Source organism: Aythya ferina, assembly GCF_964211825.1.
Source record: "Aythya ferina genome assembly, chromosome: 3".
Classification (NCBI taxonomy): domain Eukaryota; kingdom Metazoa; phylum Chordata; class Aves; order Anseriformes; family Anatidae; genus Aythya; species Aythya ferina.
Genome location: NC_140298.1, coordinates 779653 through 801241, shown reverse-complemented (window position 1 = coordinate 801241; position 21589 = coordinate 779653). Strand labels below are relative to the sequence as shown.

General features: G+C 43.5%; 1 long non-coding RNA gene across 9 annotated transcripts; it reads right to left on the bottom strand.

The window, feature by feature from the left end:
• Positions 1-2849: 2849 nt before the first annotated feature.
• On the bottom strand, positions 2850-13797 carry LOC311434030. 9 transcript variants are annotated; one of them, XR_014691227.1, is made up of 5 exons: positions 12261-12405; positions 11523-12115; positions 11190-11397; positions 9459-9584; positions 2850-7695 (listed from the first exon to the last, which is right to left on the bottom strand). It is a non-coding gene; the product is annotated as an uncharacterized lncRNA (long non-coding RNA). The 9 variants fall into 9 exon arrangements; XR_014691228.1 differs by lacking the exon at positions 11190-11397 and having other exon boundaries at positions 11949-12115; XR_014691229.1 differs by lacking the exon at positions 11190-11397 and having other exon boundaries at positions 11953-12115.
• Positions 13798-21589: the final 7792 nt, after the last annotated feature.

The following is a 21589-nucleotide window of genomic DNA, read 5'->3' as shown; positions in this document are numbered from 1 at the left end:
CCCTACCACTTGTGCCTGGATTGCTCCCAAGCCCCTCGAAAATGCTTTTCTGCCACGTGCCCACGCAGCAGAGGAAAATCAGGCACTTTGCAGGGCGGCCGTCAGCACTGCTGCAACACCCCGCACTGTGGCCATGCATCCGTAATGGCTTTCTCAAATGTGTTGCCATGCTCAGATGATTAGTTGTGGGTGATCTGAAATGTCAGACTATTAGCCTTGACAACTACTGCCAAGGTTACTATCAGACGAAAATATCTTTTTAATAATGCAACTGTTTGTAAGTGGAAAAGGTGATGCTTAAAATACAAAGCTGTAATAAGCATGAGTTACTGAAACAAAACAGAAAAATCCTTTTGTTTTTAGTCACCCTTTCCAAGGCATGTCCTACCTCTTTCCTGAAGAGATCATATCCTTGCAAGGACATTTGCAATGCTACAATTAGGAAACAGTAGATACATTAAAGACAATAGAAAGCCTCGTATTAGAGGTGTCCTGCCATCACTAACACACAGACAGCTACATGGCCATGTCACGGCAAAGCAGTAGCCCCTGCTCCAACATCCCCCTCACTCCTGCAGTGGGGACTGGGGCTCGTCACAGTGCTGCAGCAAAACAACAAGGAAAAGGGGAACCCACCCTGCCTTGGGACAGGATGGGCAGCAGGAGCAACCAGCTCTTCCTCAAGTGCATTGTTATCCAAGCTGTTTCTTCTGAAACAATTATGTACACGATAGGTATGTCTCCTGCCACCATTAGTGATTAACAGACAATTTGAAAATATTCACAGCCAAAGCAACTAATAAAGTTGCATTTAGCTACGGTTATGCATGACCTTTCTTATGATTTCTTGGAAAGCCTAATTTGAAAACTAATTTGAAAAATAGTTTTATATTTCATGCCAGTGCCACAGCAGGGAATAATTGTCACATTTCAAGCTCTGAGCAAGATTCTGATACAGGAAAAAATTAAACAAGGATAAGAGCAAGAAACTGTTAATGATCAAAAATATTTTACTGCAGGCTCAACAACAAAGTCTGAAGGAGATAAGTCTGTGTACCAACATTATGTAAGAAAGTGATTATTGAGCCATTCATGGGAACAGAGGTATTGATTCAAGTAACAAAGAACATTATATAAACTGCAGTGGTTTTGCTCTTTCAGCCAGGGAAAATTGATTTTCTTAAATTTTCCCTTGAACCTGTGGCAGGGTTTAATCTGAACCTAAAGGAGCCTTTTAAGAACTCCTATAAATTAGAAATATATCTTTTTATTTTGCACATTTTTGGTTCCTGCTGTTAGAGCAGAAACTAGAGAAATGTTAGAAGAAAAGGTGGGAAGAAGTGATAATCACAGTTCCTTGTCATTTGTATACAGTGTATTTTTATTTTTTTTTACACATATTAGAAATAACCTTTAAATGTTGAACATAAGTGAAGCAAAATCCAAGGCAGTCAATACTACAAGACTTAATGATCAAAATTTGGCAGAAAAAAAGCTAGAAGCTGTAAGAGTACAGTAGATAAGGGGCTCATCGCAAATGAACTGTAAGCAAATGCAAGATGAAGAACAGCCTGCAAGCCATCTTCTCATCCTCCAAGCGTATTTTGCTTCAAAACAGGCAGGGAGGTGAGAGCACCTGGAACAGCAGGAAAGAACTTAAAAAAAAAAAACAAAAAAAAAACAACCAAACAAAAAAAAAAAAACCAACAAGAACAAAAAAACACACAACATATTGCTACAACTTTAAATAAAGCAGCGTTGATAAGAGGTGTTGCACCAAGCAGCAGTATTACTGGATGAGCAACAGGCTGCTGCAGAGACCAGAATCTACTTCAGCAGTCTTTGGTATGAGGCCTCAGCTGGAGCATCTGGCCAGGACGAGCCCTGGTCTATACACAGGTTGAGTACTGTGTGCAGGTTGGGACACCACAATATAAGAAACTATTAGGCAGCATCCAAAGGAGGGCTACACAGATGGCCAAGGGTCCAGTGTGCAAGATGTATGAGGAGCAGCTGATGTCTCTGCGTTTGTTCAGCCCAGAGCAGGCTGAGGGGAGGCCTCATGGTGGCCTGCAGCTCCCTCACGAGGGGAGTGGAGGGGCAGGCACTGAGCTCTGCTCTGGGGAGAGCAACAGGACCTGAGGGAATGGCATGGAGCTGGGACAGGGGAGGGTCAAGCTGGGGGATAAGGGAAGGTTCTGCACCAGAGATGGTTGGGCACTGGGACAGGCTCCCCAGGGCAGCAGGCAGCTGCTGGAGTTCAGGTAGCATTTGGACAACACTCCCAGACACACGGTTTGCTTTTGGGCTGGTTCTGTGCAGAGCTCAACAGCATGTCATGCTGGAGCTGTGACCAAACTACCTCATCCCAAGACTGATCCCACAGCTGCTGGTGCATGACCCAGGGCAACCAGCAGCATGCTTAGACCCAGGCTGTGACAGTCCCTGCCTCTGCGGGTCTGCTGGAAAACAGCATGCAGGCTGGGACGTGCACCACCGCCACATGTTTACATCACTGTTTTCCCTCAGTAAGGCAGCAAATGACCCTTTATTCAAAAAACAACTCCTGATGCAAAAAAAAAAAAAAATAAAAAAAAATCTGTGGAAGCATAGACGGATGATTTGTTATTTAAGCAGCAGCCAGCCCTGTGTGCTATGCAAACAAAACCTGCGCTCTGTGTTCTTGCAAGCCTCCTGCTGACTTTGCAACTCATTTTGTGAGCAAGGAGAACACACTGGGCTGACATCAATGAGACCAGAGACGTTTGTTCATAACTTTGTAACAAACATTGATCAATTGATTTTTGCCTGTGTGAGGAGGGAAGAGCCCACAAAAAACACAAAACACATATGGAGACATATTTTTAATGGCACAAAGGGCAATTAGGCACCCAACCTTACAGTGAAATTGGGTTCCTTACAGTCCTCTGTGCTTTTAAAAGTCTTCCCCTTTTGCTCACTGGAAACAAGATTTACTGACAAGCTTCCAGAGGAGGAAAAAAATTGGTTGCAACCAAAAGAATGGTTAGCAGACCTTCAAAGAGCATTTCTGAATATGGGAGAACAAGAGACAGGTAGAGTATGCTTTCAAAATGAAGGAAATCCCATCTCTCATGAACTGTCTTTTGTAGCATATTAAAGTAAAAGTGTCAAAATACAACAAAACTAATTAGCTATCAAACATAATTAAGTTCTCTGCAAATACTGAAACATGTACATATTTACTTACACAAATACATTTCCCAAGAACCAACATCCATTCCCTTAGCTGTTAGCACTACAGCAATGTTGTCAGGTCTGCTCAGCACCAAATGAAGCTAAATGAAAGAAAACTGCCCCTCTTGGGATTTCTTCCTGTTATACATGATTTAAGGCTGCAAGTCAACACCACATGTGTAAATCGAAGTGTTCTTAGACCTGTTTCTATCCAGCAAAATACATCAATGTTTCAAGTATTAAGCACAAGCTTACATCCAGATAACTTCAAATGGGACAAAAGCGTATCCATAAGAGACGGCTTGTTTTGCCCAGGGCTTGGAAGAGGCAAGCAACCAAGTAAAGCAAGAGGCAGAGCTCATCCCCTGCTTCCAGGGGCTTAAGCTGCTGCCAGCCAGTGTACCAAGCCTGTGCAGCACGAGCCAACTCACATCCAGCATCACCACGCATCAAATTGGAAGATTCAGCAGAGCCCCCATCAGTAGAAAGATTTCTACATCGCATTGCTTCTGCCCAGATCCTGATTTTGCTCCACACCATTTCAGTGGGCTTGCATCATCTCTTATCTCAACAGATCCGTATTCTCATGATGAGGAACCACTTATTCATAAGTGCATGCATTTCGCATGCAGCTAGATGGCAGTCCAGCACAGAGATCCCTGAGCCATCTCACCCAGTGAGAGGGAAGATTAGCCCACATCCACTACTGGGTATAGACCGGCCCTTCAGAGTGTAAGGCAAGTTGCTTATCTGAGAAGTCCAGTATTTCTGCCACATTCCAACTGTTAATATCATGGCTCTGGTCAAAGGGAGCAATAACAACTAAATGGGGAAGATGGACCTCATCTTAAAGTTTATTCTTGCAGCCCAGTTAATAGTTCATAATATTTACTTGGCAAATATTTTTTGTGACCTTGTGTTTCCTTTGAAAAGCATGCTCTGAGGTTGCACTGAAACAGATGAGAACTACTCATTAATTGGTTTCCTGTGCATGGAACTGCTAGTGGATTGATTTCAGCACCATTGAGCTGCTCCCCACGCACAGCAAATCACATGGTGAAGGTATCGTGTTCATGCTGAATCCCTCCTGGAGCAGGGTGACATTTTGCTGCTCTGTAAACCCAAGCTAGTGAGCATCTTCATCTCTCACACCACATCTCTGAGGTCTTGCAAAAACTAAATTCACACAGCAGCCTTTCATTCAGACATCACTAGCCATGTTCCTCACTCCCTCTAATGTATTTTCATAAAAATAGCAGAATTCCTTAGCTTTGGGACTTCAACTCTGCTCATTTTATTTGGAACTGGCTGGGGGGAGGATGGAGAGGTGGCAGCATTAGCTACAAGTAGAGCAGGATTTTAAAGTCCTTGATAAAATGTGCTCTAATATTTGCACAATTATACAAATAAAATATTTTTAATAATTAAGAACCAGCATAGCTAAAAGCTTCTGGAGGGAGCTGACAAAAGACATGAACATTTCAGAGAAGCTACATAAGCATCAGGTACTTGGCTCCAGTGGACCAACACATCCAAAGGACTGACACAAGAGCTACACTGGTTTGCACAAGGCAAGGATGTAGTCAATTAAGTACTAAGCAATATCATTCATCATAAAATTAGGGTCTCTGGGAGTCCTATGTATGCATTTACTCCCGACCTCCTTGCTTCACAGAGGCAGCACAGTTCATACAGTTATCTGGCCCCCACCCAGCCCCGCTCCTTTAACAGGAGTACAATATGCATTCTCTCCTTATGCTATTTACTCAAAACTACAGATGTTGACATAACAAAGAGCTAAAGACAAATAGACAAAAGGGGAATAGTGTTGCAGCACAGACACTAAGGGCTCTATTCTTTAGAAAAGAGCCACTGACTTCCCCACCCAGCTCCGCAATTCATTTCAAAATCATCTGGGCTGTTGAAGCCTGCTTCACTATCCTGCAGGATACAGATGAATGTAAGAGAACATGATCTTCACTGTTTCTGTGCTGAACGGAACCCTTGTAAATCCACAGAAAAACAACCCAGTTGTCTAAAATCAAGTGGCTAAATCTCATGGATGCATTGGGTAGCGTGCAACTTTGTCTCCTCTTGACCTGTTCCTACCAAGGAGCTGTGTTGAGCAGAGCTTTTTTTTTTTTTTTTTACTAACACTGTCTTAAGAGACAGATTTAAAAGGCAGACTTTTCACAGCAAAAATGTAAATTAAGAGTTGCATGCAGCAACTCTGACACGAAGTCCATTTGGTAAAGCCCCAGGTCCTCACCAGGTTCAGAGCGATGACATGCTCCCATGCTCTCCTCAGCCAGCTGGCTGTTTGGAAGCCTTACACAGATATTTTGGGGATAGCTGGTCTGCAAACAAGCTAGAAAAGGGATTATTATTATTTTTTTTTTAAACAGTTCCTTTTTAAGCTTCTAATGTGAAGTGAAGTTTAGATCTGTCACAACTGGTGGGAAAAGATATTATTGCCTGGAACCATGCCCAGGAAGTCCCAAAGCTGAGCTCCCTCCCAGGCACTCAGCCGCGATGCCACCTGCTGTTGGAGGGCAGCGGGTACAGCCAGCTGCCCGACAGGGCTCCTCCGGGCAGAGCCCGGGAGACAGCGAGCACGAAGCCCCCGATCAGCAAACAGGAACTCACTGCACTTGTTCTGCCAGATTAACACCCCCCCTTGCACTAGACCGAATCACATCCCACCAACACACCTTAATACCTCAGCATGCACCTCAAGGAGCACGTATGCAACAGTTAAATCCTGCTGATTTTGCTGTCTCTGCTGCAGAGGGATGAGCTGACTCCCAAAAAGAAAGCAGGAAGAGAACTACATGCCTTCCCTCAGGGATGGGTATAAAACAGGCCTGCTTTGAAGGACCTGGCAACAGGGACCAGGGACACTGTGCATCATATTTCCTTAAGAAAAGCCATTCCTATGAGGAAGGTGATCACTGAGCTTTGATCTCAGAATTCTCTGCAGTTCATATACATCTTCCAACAAGCCAAAACAGGGTAGGTTTTGCTGTTTCTCAGTCTGGCATCAAGACAGAGGTCTGACCCCTCACCTCAGAGGGGCACTATCAGGGAAGCCAGGTTTCCTCAAAGCAGCCCAAGCACTGTTATGCCCATCCCTTCTCAGCAACCCACTCGATGTGTGCACAAGTCAGAGGCAGGCACAGGCCGCTCCTGCAGCCCAGGATAACCCAGAGCAAGGGAGGGATGGGAAAGGTGTCAGTGGGTCAAGAAGGTGCTCAGCATCCCCATGCCTGGAGCATGGACAGGTGCACCAGGACAGATCACCAGGCAGGGGACTGGTGACAAGAAAACATGTTCCCCAGTACTCACTGGGGAGCATCTGAACCTAAAGGAAAGAAACATTCACTGCAGATATCCACCAGCATGAAACAAAGCAGTCACTACAGAGATATTTTCCATTACATATACTCTTAGTTAAAATCCTTCTAAAGTGGAAAAGATACTTGAAATCCTACCCCAGCTCCTGTAACGCAGGAGCTCTGTTAGATCTCGAGGCTGAGTAATTCCATCTTTGAGTGCTGTGGCTTCCAGGCAGATCTGAGTGGCTTTATTTCCTTGTGCACATTGCCACCTTGTGGTTTTCCTCCAAATTCCTAGAACAGGCCCCCAACTGCAGAGACACAGCCAAAGCACACGAAGTTGTTTGGAAATATTTCCATTTGCTTAATAGCCAGCTGCAGAAATAAAGGGCTAGGAAGCACCGCGTATTTATATGGTGCCATCAGAGGCAGCTCTATCATCATTAAACGCTATAGAAATATTTTTCCTGGTGCTGGTTTGTATCATCTAACATTCTGTCAGTAAAAGAAATCAAGGAACTAAAGAATTCCGTATATGACATTATGAAAGAATCAACAGCACTTTCTACATTTCTCCTGGTTCTCTGCTAATAACTGTTTAAGTTAAACAGGTATGTTTGCTGCATAATTATTTGTTTGTAGATGAGGTCAACACTAGTTTACAGAGTACAAACAGCCATGCAATTCCTCTGTAGCTACACAGTAATTATTGTGCTATTATAGAGTAATTAAATATTCAAATGAACATTAAAACCAGGATTCTGTATGGAGCCGCCAGCAACTGTAGCACAGAAAACCAAACAGTAATTCAAATTACAGTGTACTGCAGTGGTACGGACTAAAGCAGGCAGTTAAGAGTCTTTTACGCTACAAACAAAATTTGAAGTCTTTCCGGCTGCACAAGTGACTGAGCAGAGATCTGATTTTGCAGGCTCTCCACATGAGAATTAACCATTTCCCATTTTCTCTGCCCTGGGGAGATGAGGTCCTGCTGGGAGCAGAGGAGCTGGCAGAAGCTGCCCCTGCAGCATGGAAGAGCCAAGGCAGAAACAGAAGGCAGAAGCTTGAAGGGTGGACTGGACCAAGGAGCACCCAAGCCAGGTCACTCAGGGCCATAGCAAAAGCTGAAGGATTGTTTTTATAACTGGAAAAAAAAAAAAAAAAAAAAAACAAACCAACAACAACAACAAAAAAAAAACAATCAAACAGCTGTTACTCCATTCCCTCCCCAGAGCTCTGCTTCCCAGGACAGACCCTTGCATTGATATACAGCTAAAAATATCTTAAAACAAAGTGCATGTTTTTTTTTGTTTTGTTTTGTTTTTTTTTTTACACTGGAAAATCTCACACTAAAAAAAATAGGAAAATATTCAGCTGGGCTTCTTAAATCTTGAAGGTCTATATTCAGTTTTTAAAAGTGAAATACTCTAAGTGATTGAAAGCTTTCCTTTTGAAAAAGAAACAACAAAAGTGAAAAATTACTTTTTCAGTTAAGCCCAATACTTTTTGGTATCTGAGAAGTTAATGTGTGTATCCATTCCATGACAAAGTTAATCATTGAACACCATTAAAATGCAGTCCCAATAGCACGAGAACCTACTTTATTTCACCTAGTTTCTCCTTAAAAGTAGCAGAATTTCCAACTCCCCTCTATAATACCGGAATTTAGCAGAATATACCTGTTTTTATATTTTAACTTAGAATAAGTTACAGATCAATTTTTTTTTTTCCCTTTTGGCAAGATGCTCCTGTTGATACTACATAAGCAAACTAGTCTGTCTTTGTCCATTTTCAGAGAGGTTATTTTGTTTTAAAGAGACACATCTAAGTGTTAGTACACTGGTGTCCAACAACCAGCAAACTGCTGTAAGTGAGGCACAAACACAAAGTACTTGTGTTTGTACTTGGTTGCATGTTGAAGTTCAACAGTGACAGACAACACTTAACCACGTGCTGAAGTGAGGCCTCAGGACAGTGCACACATCAGATATAAGAACAGCACCTGACCAAACTCTAACAAAACTCAGTATTTTTTTTTTCCCAAATTTCCCCATATAGTATTTATATATATAATATATATATATATTTGATGCTGCAGTGAGGGCCCACAGTAAAACAAACACATAAATAAATAAATAAAATGGCTCAGTGTTGAGGAGCAGCCTGAATACTAGGGCTCCTGCCAAGCTCTGCAAGTATGCATAAATGTAACAGGCACACTTCAATTTGCCCTGTACCTGGGCAACGTCAGGCTGCAGGAAGTAAGGTCAGATTTCATGGAACCCATTGCTGCTGATGGATGAAACCTGAACACTCCCAACTCATTCCTAGAGATTTTCTGGCACCCAGTTCCCAGATTTCAAGAAATCGCTGCAATCAGCACAATGTCCTAATGCCATGTGATGGAGCCATTTTAAGGGCTTGAAACTAGAGGTAGAGTGGGAATTTTCATGTACTTAAATAGCAGTTTTTGCTTGGCTTAATTTTACAAGAAACCTAAGAACTCTGTGCTGGATGTTTACCTCTATTAACTGCAACACAGCCTACATCTGTCCTGTGGTATGACATTGGGAATCTGGTTCCTCCAGAGCAATTAAGATACCTTAGTAGATTTGTGGTCATCAGATTCTACAACAGCCCTGAAATATACCAGCAAGCTTTTTGCTTAGTCAGAAGCCAGGGGGCACAGCATCTCAGAGCTATAGCACCACATGAGCTGAGCAAACCCACAGCAGCAGGAGGTTAATTAACACACAGAGCCATACCGTGTGAGCTCCCACACCCTCATCAATATCACCAGTGCTCTGAAATGCACCCAGCCCAGAGGCACTCATTCATTCTGTTCCTCAGCCACAAATTTATCATCCAGAGGCCCTTAAATCATCTTTCTGCCATGGCAATACTTACTGGCATTGTAACACCAACCTTCAGACAGTTTAATCCTGGGATTAAATGCAATAGTCCCCCAAAAATCAGATGGGCTCCACGTGCAGACTGCTGCATCTGTTTGCCATTCCATCTTTGCAGCTCATCCTAGAACATAAACAGCAAAGATGTAACCATTTGGCTGAAATAATATTCCTGGTTCATGATGCAAGTGAAAGTCATGAACTGATGGCAATTCCTGTGTTGTATTTATGCAAAGATCCTCTTAAGTAGAGAGGTATGTTTAAGAATGATCTATCCTTTTGGGCAAATTTCTCCAGAATAGCTTGAAAGCTTATGAAAGAGCAAGCTTCAACGGGAAAAATGGAAATCCACTAAGAGGATGAGGAGCAAGCAGGAAGAGAGGGTTTGTGCTGGAGTCTGGTAACACAGGAACTGCATATGAGAAATAACATATGCAGAACTGTATTCTCAAGGGATTGCACTTCACCTTGGGATAGACAAGCTTCTACACGGATGAGATAAATATGAGATAACTTATTTTTACTCCCAGATTGCAAAGCAAGGGTCACCCAGCTCAGTGGGACCTACACCTTCAACATGCTTTAGTAAGGAGAGCTATTAAAGAGAGAGCTATTAAAGGATCTCTGCCCTGTCATGCCTATCAAAAGGACTATCTGCCCCCAAAATAGCAGCCTGCTTAATTTAGTCAGCAACTTTAACTGCAAAAGTATTTCTGTTATGTCTTGGCTTCTTACGATGACATGACATTCACATTAGTCCAAGAAGATGCACAGAAAACCTAATGTGACTGGCAGTTTGTATTTGTGGCAAAAGCATTTTCTGTAACTACTCACTTATGTGGTACTTTTTTAGCCACAGACTTTAACATTTCATCAAGACAAATGTCATCAAGCCAAAGATTTAGGACTGGAACCAAAATACAGGCATTCCCATTTCTTTGCTCAGTTTCCTCCAGCAGGCACTTCACACAGGCTTGAGCCTGTGCCCTCCTGGGCCAGAGCAAAGCTCTGCCTCCATGTCCGGGGAAACTGGACCAGGTCCCACATCCTTGATGTAAGGGGACAGATTAATAGAAGTTCTGACTTACACCATCTGAGAACCCAGCAATTAGCTGTTCTTTACAAGTTTTCCCTTTCCAACCATATGCTGCTATTACCAAAAGACATGCAACCAACCATTTAAACCATGCAAAGAAAAATCCCTGCATCTTTATAGGGGGAAAAACTGTCCTGGTGACCAACAGAAATAAACAGATTTTGACCATGGACAGATTATCTCTAACATGCATACCAAGACTTTATCGACCCTCAATTCCCTTACTTAGGGTACATACAAAGAATACTCTGTGGAGCTGCACAGTTTTAGAAGCATAACTTTATTACCTTGGATGTATACATTTGTTAAGGTAGCAACAATAATCACAGCTACTGGTATCCTTTCCTTGCTCTGCCCTCTCACTTAGCAACCAGTCTGAGTGCTGCCAGCATTATTCTCAGCTTGCCAAGGAAACTATTTCTGCTCCTTGAATTTCATTTCCTAGCAGAGTTTAATTTATACTTTGTTTTATGGTTGTCATGAAAACCTAGATCCTCCTTCCTCTGCCCATTAATTACCAGGTATACTGAAATCCCTTCCTCCCACACAGCAGATACCAGCATCAGCTGCTGAGGGGCTGGGGCACAGCCTTCAGCCCTGTGATTGTGCTCACATTCTGCAAGGACTACTTACCAGCGTACATAAAATAGTCTCCTGCCAGATTTTGTTCCTAAGCATCTTGAAAGAAACTTCCCAGCAGAAGGATTTTTGGCTTGGTGCCTTTTTTTGTTGTTGTTGTTTGCTTTGTTTTACCTTTGCACTTAAGGCAGATCAACATCCAGGAAGTCAAAATGCCCTTCAGAGGGAGTAGCTTCACCACCTCTGCCAAGGTAACTGTCTCCTTAAACAAGGATTATACAGACTTCTTAAGTCAGGGCTCCTAGTATCCTTTCTCAGCATTATTAGCTGAGAGCACACCTGCAGGTGCACCCGCGCACCCAGAATTAGGAAATAACTTTCTCTTACTGCTAAACTTTGCCAGAAGATAATCCTAGAAACAAGTGCATCAGGCCAAAGGAGTCTGGGGAGCTCAGGCAATCTCATTGCCCATCTGAGGATGCCTTTCACCAGGACACTCTGCTTCATTTGGATTCCCACAAGAAAGGGGCAAACTCCAAGACAGGTAATTTTTTTATCAATACCCCAGAAAGAGCTCATGGTGCATTGCTTCCAGACCAAGACAAGGACACGCCAGTAGCACCACTGCTAATGCCAAGCAGGTGCCAAAGGGATTTGTACCTTTCCAGCTGCCAGAAGAGAAGGAAAACACCCCCATAACATGAGCTCAGACCTGTTAGCACAAGCTACAGGCTAGCCTTCACCCAGTGCTCTGCAGATGGGAACAGCATCTGGGGACACAAATTCATGCATTCAGGAGCCACTTTTAAGCACTAACACAGCTCTTCCTCAGAAGGCCTCCTGGAAAGATTTGACCACCTCCTCCAGCCACCCTGGACTTCTCTACTCTTCTGGGGTGCTTCAGGACCTTTCAAAGCATGTCTCCCTCCCAGTCTCCTCCACCAGCAGCCACCGCAGGGAAGGTTTTGCTCATGTGAAGCCTAGGGTACAAGCACAGTCCCCACATCCCACCAAGGTTTGTGACTTTGCCAGGCCAGGGGCTGGCTGCAGGAGCAGAGTGCAATCACAGCAGCCACCCCTGGGCCCAGCCCCCACTCCCCAAGCAGAGCTAGGGCCCACCCCTACCTAAGGCTATAGGTGAGGTTTGGGGTGAAAGCAGCAGGCATAGCTACAGGACAAGGATTAAGAGGCTACCTTCAGCACAGGTCCCCCCTTCATTCAGAAGGAAGAGTAAGGACACCAGAAGACCTACCACAGCACAGCCCAAATCAGGAGCTGGGGGCCTGGCCCCAGGCCTAAATGGAGCTGCCAGACCCACAAGGGCTCCAGCTGGCACTGATCAGCACAATTAAGGCTCGTCGTTGCCTCTCACTCTATGCTTTAAAAGCCTCTGCCTCTTCCCCTCCTTAGCATAAAGAACAGGTGAATCTGGTGTGGTAGAGGAGGAAAATGAGGTCTTCTTTTGCTAGCATGCAGTTTTTCCTATATTAGGTATAGCTAAGAAGTGTATGCTATAATTTGTCAAGTACTAGACTAATATTATGGGTAAGAATTGTGCTTTTTCTCTAGAAAATTGTTTAAAACTGAAGTAGTATCTAAAGCTGCAGCTATTACACAGCACCATGTTATCTTAAAGGGCTTTGGTATAGTATAGATAAAACACCGTTTCTCTTATTTCAGAGATATCAGCATCGTTTTATATGTATGTGTACTTTCCTGTCCATTTTCTATGAAGGCTTTGAACTTCATAAGCTTTGCTCCCTTTTTCTCTCTATTTTCTTCTTAAATGGGCCAATGAGCATACCATCTTTGAAAATTTCAGGTGTATTTCTATGTGTGGGAAGCGTTTCTATTTAGAGATGTCCCTGAATGAGTCCATTATGTATGCTATCAGCTGTTGTACGCTACCAGAAACAAAATCTCCACAGCTAGGTGGAACAATAAAAGTTAATTCTGGGCTCTGGTGAGAGAGAGAGTTAGGAGACTACAATAAATCACTACCCGTTTAGAAAAGAATTTGCTAACTTTTACAAAAAGGGGAACTAAGAGACAAAGTTAGGGGAATCTTATCAAGTAGAGATAGAGTGATAGACAGCATGAAACTAGGATGCTCAAATTAATTAAAGCAAGAAGCCTTGGGCCCCTTTACCGAGGTCAGTCTCCTAATAAGAGTGTGAGCCTATCTTAAGAAAATTGTCATGTGGATGGACAAGGGCCAAGGAGCAACTGAGTCTGCACAGAAACAAGAGGTCAACTAGCGGTGACGAGGAAGAGTCATCAATCTTCATCCCCATGACCCCCGAAGACCACCACCAGAATACACTGCACAAGTGCAGATGGGAGGTGTTTATGGAAATGACTCCTTGGAACTAATTTTAATATGAAGTACAGGTTATGAATATGTATAGGTGTAGTGTGAAACTTCATGCATATGTAACTCTTTACAGCATATAATCATGGCAAGTTGCTGCGTCAGGTGCACACGACTTTGGTGGAACTACCCCCCACTGCTGCCCAGCGCTGAATAAACATACCTACTTTACAGTCTTACTGACTGTGGAGTCCATTTTCCAGGAGTCACTGGAACAGTGATGAAGTATTTCCTTTGCTCTCTGTGGTCACACTGTACTTCGTGCCCTCGCTCTGCGCATACTGCCTCAGTGAGGGCAGAGCTTGGCACCATGTCCTTGCTCACTTTGATCCCTTGATGGTTTAGCTGTGTTTCATTTTGGGAGAGGCTCATACCCAAGAGCCTGGGATATTCTTCTCTTTCCTTTCTTTCCATCATTGTGACTTTCTTCAAACCCTGGGAGAGAGGAAAATGCCCAGGCAAGTATGGGAATTTCCAGTTAACCACAGGAACAAACTTCTTTACAGTGGCTGAATGCTGGTGTTGGTTGTGCAGAGAGGCCGTGGAACCTTCAGCCTTGGAGACACCCAAAGTGAAGCCAGGCATGGTCCTGGGCAACCTGCTCCATGCCTGGGCTGCAGCAGGGCTTGGAAGGGGCATCTTCAGTGCTGCCTGCCAATACCAACCTCTGTGTGCTTCTATTCAGTGTTAGTTTAGAGGGAAATGTGCTCAATTAACGTGGAACTTATCCATGTTTTGCCACCTGTGGCCAGAAAGCCTCTGATCTGGTTTCAGGTGTGTTTCAGACCCACTGCTAATTGCCCTCCAATGTTCAGTGCTCTTCTTCCAGGAGAAAAAGCTCTCCTGTGATGGAAAGGGGATAGTAGGGGCTGGGACAAGGCACCCTGCGATGTGCCCCTGGCAAAAGGGAATGAAGGAGAATAAAGTAGGAAGGATCACACAAGCAGCTGCTATGCTGGGTGAAGGCCTTGCCTCAGAGCTCAGCTTGGCTGTGGTTGGTTCCTACCTGAGCTTGCAACTGAACAAAAAGAAAATGATTTTTCCCCAAAATTATTACTTTTCTGTCTATTCCCCTGCAGGAATGCCTGGTCTGGGAGCTGGAGCATATCCCACTTTGTCTGCAGCCATTGGAAGCCACCATGCACTGCTGCAGAGCAGGGAGACTCCTCCAGCAGCACCGAGCTTTTGTAGGCAATTTTGCAATGTACACCACGATCATTGGTATGCTGTGCATACCTCCAATGAGCCCAAAATGCAGGCGAGGCAGCCCACAGCAGCAGGGGCTGTTCGACTCTGCTATGGGGGCCAAGTGGTGGCTGCAGCCCATACATATGCATCCTCCGCTTGCTGCTTTCATAGATCCAAATTGAATCAAACCTCAGTGATCTTGATAGGGATGCAAGTCTGCAGCTGTAATTTAGAAGTTCATTAACAGTGTCCCTTCAAAGATATATTTTTTTTAATTGGAGCCCTAATTAGCAATGAATTCTCATTATTTTTCCTTGAAATCCCAAAGCAGCTTTGGCACATTTTCTTTGTTCTTTTGAAAGCTAGGAAGTGGAGAAGCCTGGGAGAGATAAAGAAGCAGCAGATTATAACCGGGGGGGGGGGGGGCGAGTGTTCCCCTCAAGCCATTCCTTCAGTTTAATACCTTTTGCAGCAATTTTGCTTAATATTTATGATGTGACAAAGTAAGTATTTCCATAAAGAAACATTAACTTAATCATGGTTGAATGCCACTATCCATCTGTCCCAGAGTGATGTGCCACTTGAGTACCACACACCTTGGAATGAGCCCAGGCTCCTTTCTCATTTGGGCAGAGAATCCATTGCTTCAAGAGGAATTTTGCAAGGGCACAAATCCAAACAGCGGCCATGAGAAAAGCTCAGAGTCAGCCCAAGAAATAGGAAGCAGCCCCCAAATGGCAGTGGGGTGGCTCTGCATGAGGCAACGTTAATCAGGGGAAGAGGCTTGCCTAGCCCCTTGTTGGCACCAATACGCCGGGCCTGGTGGGAGCATCTGGCAACTGGAACTGCTCTGGGCCCCTGGATGCTGCTGGACATTGCAGAAGGACTGGGGGCCACAGCAGGCAGCACTCACCCCACCTACTGCAGTGCTCTGGGAGCAGCAATGGCCTGGTGGCACCTGTGGCACCGCTGTGCTAGAGGTGTGCAGCCATTCAACTACACCAGCACCCAAAACAGAAGTGCTGTAGGAAACACTTTGGGATCTTGGTAGATTTTGAGGATTTTTTTTTTTTTTTTTTTTTCAGATGGAAGTGTAGTCATCACACATTGTTTCCACAGTCCTTCTACAATTTTGATAATAAAGGACCTCCTGTGACATTAAGTACATTTTAATTACAACATTGTCTGTAATGTGTATATCTAATTGCAAATAATTATTTTATCATATTTTGTCTGTATGCCTGTTATATGCATCAGATATTATCTTCTCACTCCATGGTACAGGTTAATTAAAATTTCTCTTTTAATACTGTTTCAAAGCTAACCACATAATTTCATCTGAACACCAGCTGTGTTAGTAAAAAATATTTTTTACTATTTTTTGTCATGCTTGTCTATCGGGAAAAACCTGAGCCATTTCTGAAGGCTATAATTACTGCACTGCTCTCTACAGTGATTTATTTGCAAAAAAATAAATGAAGGAACAATCTCTGTAACACCAGTGGCCAGCGGTTGCTTTGTGTGTTTCTGTTTTATCTTGATTTCATTTCTTAGTTTTGCTCTCTTTCTTTTGTACTAAGAAACTCAAGGCCTCACTCTCAGAAGGAAAATTTAACATATAGCCGTTATTTAAAGTCTGTTTCAATGCTATAAACTGTGCTCAGGTTCGAGGCAATCTGCATGGTCACACAATGTTAACAAAGCTCAGCTTACGGTCATCCTAGGCAACTGTTTCCTTCCTTATTTATTATTTCTTGGAGTGGCAATGTGAGAGAAAACAACAATATGAACACACTTGAGTCAAAGAAAGGGAGCTTAAGGTATACACAGTAAGACAGAACCCAAAACAAAGCAAGATGAGCAGAGAATGATAGAAAAAAAAAAAGAAGAATCTCATTTCAGCTGGTAGAATACTTTGTTTGCAACTTGCACTATCAAAATGAGCCCTATTTCTTGCCTTGTTTCCATTATTCCTTAGGACCAGAGTTATTTCTCCAAGCCTCACTGCCTGTGCCTCTCTGATACTTAAAATCATGTTGCTGACATATTCTGGGAGATGGGGAAGTGTTGCTTCAGCCCTGCGCTGTGGCACTTGGAGAAGGGAAGCAAGGCAGCTCTTTTTCTGCTTTTATTGCGTAAAGCACATCTTCTTTCTTATTCTGGTTTCAAGCTAAGCAGCAACACCTCAGCACAAAAGCTCTGGGCTTCCACAGCCTGCCCCAAACTTCTTCACACAGTTCAGTTTTTTGCAAGCACAGCCTGAGTTCTCCTTAGTGGGGAGATATTTTTACACAGTTTTCTCATTCTCTGGGCCATTTCCTTTTGGAAGGTATCAAGGGACATGCAATTTATGTTCCTTCTATTTTGGATTTTTTCCACCCATAAATTCTTGTTTATCCCTCTGTACACAGTGCAGAAGGGAATCTGATGGCTTTTTCTGACAGCTGTTTCATCCTGCCCCTTGCTTTTACTGTATAAAAGCCATTTTGATGCCTTGTGCTGCAGTGGTTAGGGGCTTTCCAAAATAATTCTTGTCAGAATTGATTAAATTCAGGACTTTTGAATAGAAAAACCTCAACTGAATCCTCCCCTTCAGTTCCATCTCTCTTCTTTTTTTTTTTTTTTTTTTTTTTTTCCCCATACTTTTATCTTCTTCCATAAAAGCCAGCCCTTCCTGAGCAGGAGCAGGGGGAGATTTGTGCTCAGCTCCACTTGTGCGCCTGTTTCCCCAAACTGCTCTGCACCCAGTGTCTGCTTTTGCTTTTGCTGATGGATTCCCAGGCCTGAACACCCGGCTCTGTGCGTGCTTCACACAGCTGCTTCCATCGCCTGCGGGAAGCTGGGCTCCAACAAGGGCCAGGGCCGGATCCTGTGCCCTTTCCAGGTGGTCCCCTGGCCTCATGCTGCCATGCCAGCCCCTGAAAGCAGCACACCGCTTTTGGGCTTATTTCTGTAGTGCTTCCTCCTATCTAACCCACCGTAACTCCGTTTTTTGCAGACCCTCATTTTCAGCGAGACGAGTCCTGCCCAGGTAGAAGGAAGGCACTTTATAAACACCATTTGAAACGTTTGGTTCAAAGGACAGGTAATCAGTAATGGCATCTTGTGCTACAGAAATCATTATCTCACCCGTACGTTATTTAGGAGGCAAGTTTCTCTTACTTACTTTTCCCCTACCCTTTTTTCTGGAATCATTATGAAGTGTTGCATTGATACAAGTAAGTGGAGAAGTTCCGTAATTTAATCTCTGTCATTAAAATTTCAGACTGAACAGGAAAAGTAGCTGTGCCAGTTTGTCAAGTCTGGTGAAGCCCAAGCGGCTGCACTTCATGTTTCAGTGCAGGCAGCAGAAAGCAGCACAGCTTGCTACCATCAGCCCCCTGACCTACTGCAGGCAGGGAACAGCAAACAGCTTCTAGCGAACTGTGACCTACACGGCTTCGCCTGTTGGCAGTGCAGAAACGCCGCTGCCTCCTGCTCCTCCTGTTCCACTACAATCTGATGGCAAATGAGCCGCGTCATGGCTTTTCATTATTTTGACCACAGTTCTGTTCCATACCTGTTGTTGTATGTAAGGATAAGTCCCTGCTCTTTGACTATCAGAATGTGATTTGTGTGATCCTTCTGACATGAAATTTAAAAAAATATGCATGCCCTTGAGATTGTGGTTTGCAGGCCCATAGTTCATCTTTAGTCCTCAGTGCTTTTATCCGTTAAAATCAAAGCCCCTGGTGAGCATAGGTTATCTGGGGTTTGTAAGACTAGCCACCAGCCATGCTCAGCAGATCGTGTCCATTTGGCAGAGGCCATATCTGTCCAGGCAGAGCACGCTTCCCCTGCCCTACCACCTTCCTGCTCCCAGGCCAGCTGGCACTGCACATTCCTGAGCCCTGTTCAAGGCGAAACAAGCCATTTTCTGCCTTCCCCACCCACAGGAGCATCTGAATGCCAACAGCGGAAGGGCATCCTGAGGGAGGCAGCTCCCTGGGAAATCCGGAGCCCTTGGGCGGGAGCCTGGGTAAGCTGAAAGCAAGTGTTAGAGCCCTGGGATCAGATGTACCGGGATCCTGGAAGCCACACTGCCACCTCCACCCACAGCACCAGACAGAAAGGGGGCCAGGGCTGCACAGCTCAGGGTACACACAGCCCTGATGTTACTTTCCAGGTCTTGTTTTTGCTACAACCTTCCATAGGGATATAACTCATTGCAGCCAACATGCATGTTACCTGCATGTGCACGCAGCTAAAAAGATTTGAGGAGCTAAACAAGAGAGATTTACCTCAGTGAGTGGTGAACCCACTCCCACCGCCTCTGTGCTTATGTCTGAAGTTCAGCTCACTAAGCACATCACATTGTGCTGTGACCATTTAAATGTAATTCTGTGGTAAGTGTTTACTGCTTTGCCTCTTTGTTTGCTTCCTTCCTTACATGACTACTTTATACAGATTTTACTTCAGATCCTGAAAGCTGAATGATCAAATCTTTTTTGGGAAATTAATCTACATTAAGCATCAGCTTCTGGAAATGCATCATTGGACTTTCTGGGAAATTACTGTTGTCTCATTGTTAGAAAACACAAGTCATAGGATTTCACAGTGGTTCCCCTACACAAGCTGAAATCATTGCTGCAAGTTTATTGTGATTTCTATTTCCCATTATGCTACATTGTCATAAACAAATCATTTGAGAAGTTGTATTTCATGATAGGTAAAAAGTCAGTTGCATATAAACTTGAGTTCCTAAAAGTATGTATTAATTTAGTTGTATTTGCTTACCTAAAACTCAGGAGAAATTGTTTAACATACTTTCATCTCCATGTTATACCGACTGCTTGTTCTTAATAAAAGACAAAGGAATTTTAGTTCATGAAGATTAGCCAACATGTGGCAATGCAATTACAAGCAGCAAAAACATTGCACTCATTATATTTTGAATGGGACATGACATGCGGAAGGAAATGTGAGTTAGACCATCCAAGGTTTATTATTCAGTTTTGTATTGTGATGACTTAGCAAATGCAAAGATGGATTACAAAATAAATGGGAAAAAAATCTTGTTAACTTCCAATTGTAAAACATGTTATTAGCTTGTATATTTCCAAATAATATTCACTCCAAAAACTAGGAGAAGAAACTTCTGAGGAGCAAAGCCTCTTATCACATGCCATATGGAAGTGTCTTAATTTCTGGAAGCTTTAAAGTTTTTTTCATGAGAATACAGTGAATAGTGTCAATGTTTGCCCCTGTACCAACCGGCTTATTTTTTTTATTTCAGAGGAACCCCTAATGGTAGAGAGAACAGATCTGCCTCATTCAAACAATAAGCATGTTAACATTTTACCTGTAACAGAAGCCAGTTTGAATTTGGTGCACATGTATTGCACGGGGCTTTTCAACACTGCTGGACACCAAAAGGTGGACTCCAAACCTCCACTGGTTGCTGTCAGCTGGATATCTCAATGTCTCTAGTCACCAGAACCAGCCTCCAACCTCCAAATACAAATTTCATGCCCACACTGAATTTACCTCCTACACACAACATTAGAAGCACATTTTCATCTCTTCAGTTCACTGATGAACAAGGACTGGGTTCAAATAACATTAATTCTGTGATTAAAGCACGCAATTAAAAACAAAAACAAACAAAAAAACCCACTCTAATTATGCAAATGTTAAACTGTGCTGAATTACTGAGTTCTTCACATGACCACATTTTCCAGCTTCTAAGAGGGAGAGAAAGAGCGTTGTCCTGGAGCACTGCAATTCAAGTCATGAAATCTATATTCAGTGGAGCTTCTCAACAGAGGAATTCCTGGCAAACTTTAAATCAGCGAATGCATGAAGCTCTGCAGTTACGTGCTAGGCACCAAAATGCTTACTTAGTTATCACAAATGTTATAAGACATTAGAGCAGCCAAATAATCACAGTAGCTTTATCTCCAAAAGCATTTTTTTTTTGTTTTGTTTTGTTTTTTAACAAAGAGGGAAAAGACAAAAACATGGAAAGATCAGAAATTGCAAGAAAAGACAAACTGAAAGCTCTTGTTGTTATAAGTCAATTAAAGTAAAAAGGAAGAAATAAAAAAAAAAAAAAAAGTGAGAAGGAAAAAAGAAAAAAAAGCAAGCCGATATTTTAGCTCTATGCTTCTTTAGCCAACTGCACGTATTGATTTGTGGCAGTGAAAAGGAAAAGCTGTAATAACCTCACTCAGTCTTCTCAGGAAGCTGCAGATACTCAACTTGCAACACATGACAAATAATTTTAGATTTTTTTTTGAGATTTACAACTTTTCTAGAATGAGACATTGTGTAACAAACTGTGTATGGGAAGAACATGCACCATGAATTACTGTAAACTTTAAGTTGGTTCCAAACAATATACTCCCAGACAATAACACATTCTCTTTTTCTGATGGCAAGATCATGCTTTTAAAGTGTGTGTGTGTGTGTGTGTGTGGGGGGGGGTTGTCACAAAAATGATTTTGCTTTGTTAAAAGTTTTGTTAGAAAAATGCCGAGCGCCAGCCAGCACCGTCCCTCTTCCCAATGCCCAAGGCAGTGAATTCTTCAAGAGGACAGTCGGGCGAGTTTATTTTTTGCTAAACATGGCACGTAAGATTTCTGTGCCTTAGTCACAGCACTCTCTTAGGACGTGCCCCTTTCCTTGCATTTACTAAAGATGACTTTTCTACCCAGGCTTTTACTGAAGGACTCTGAGGGGTTTCGCCCGAGCCCCTCCGGGTCTGCTTCTGAGGAAAAACGAAGAGTTTTTGGCGTACAGCCGCGACGGGGGCGTAACCCAGGGGAGCAGCAGCGCCCCACCTCCGAACAGCGAACATGACGTCACGATGACGCCACGCCACGGCCCTCCCAGCGCCCGTCCTGCCCCGCGGAGC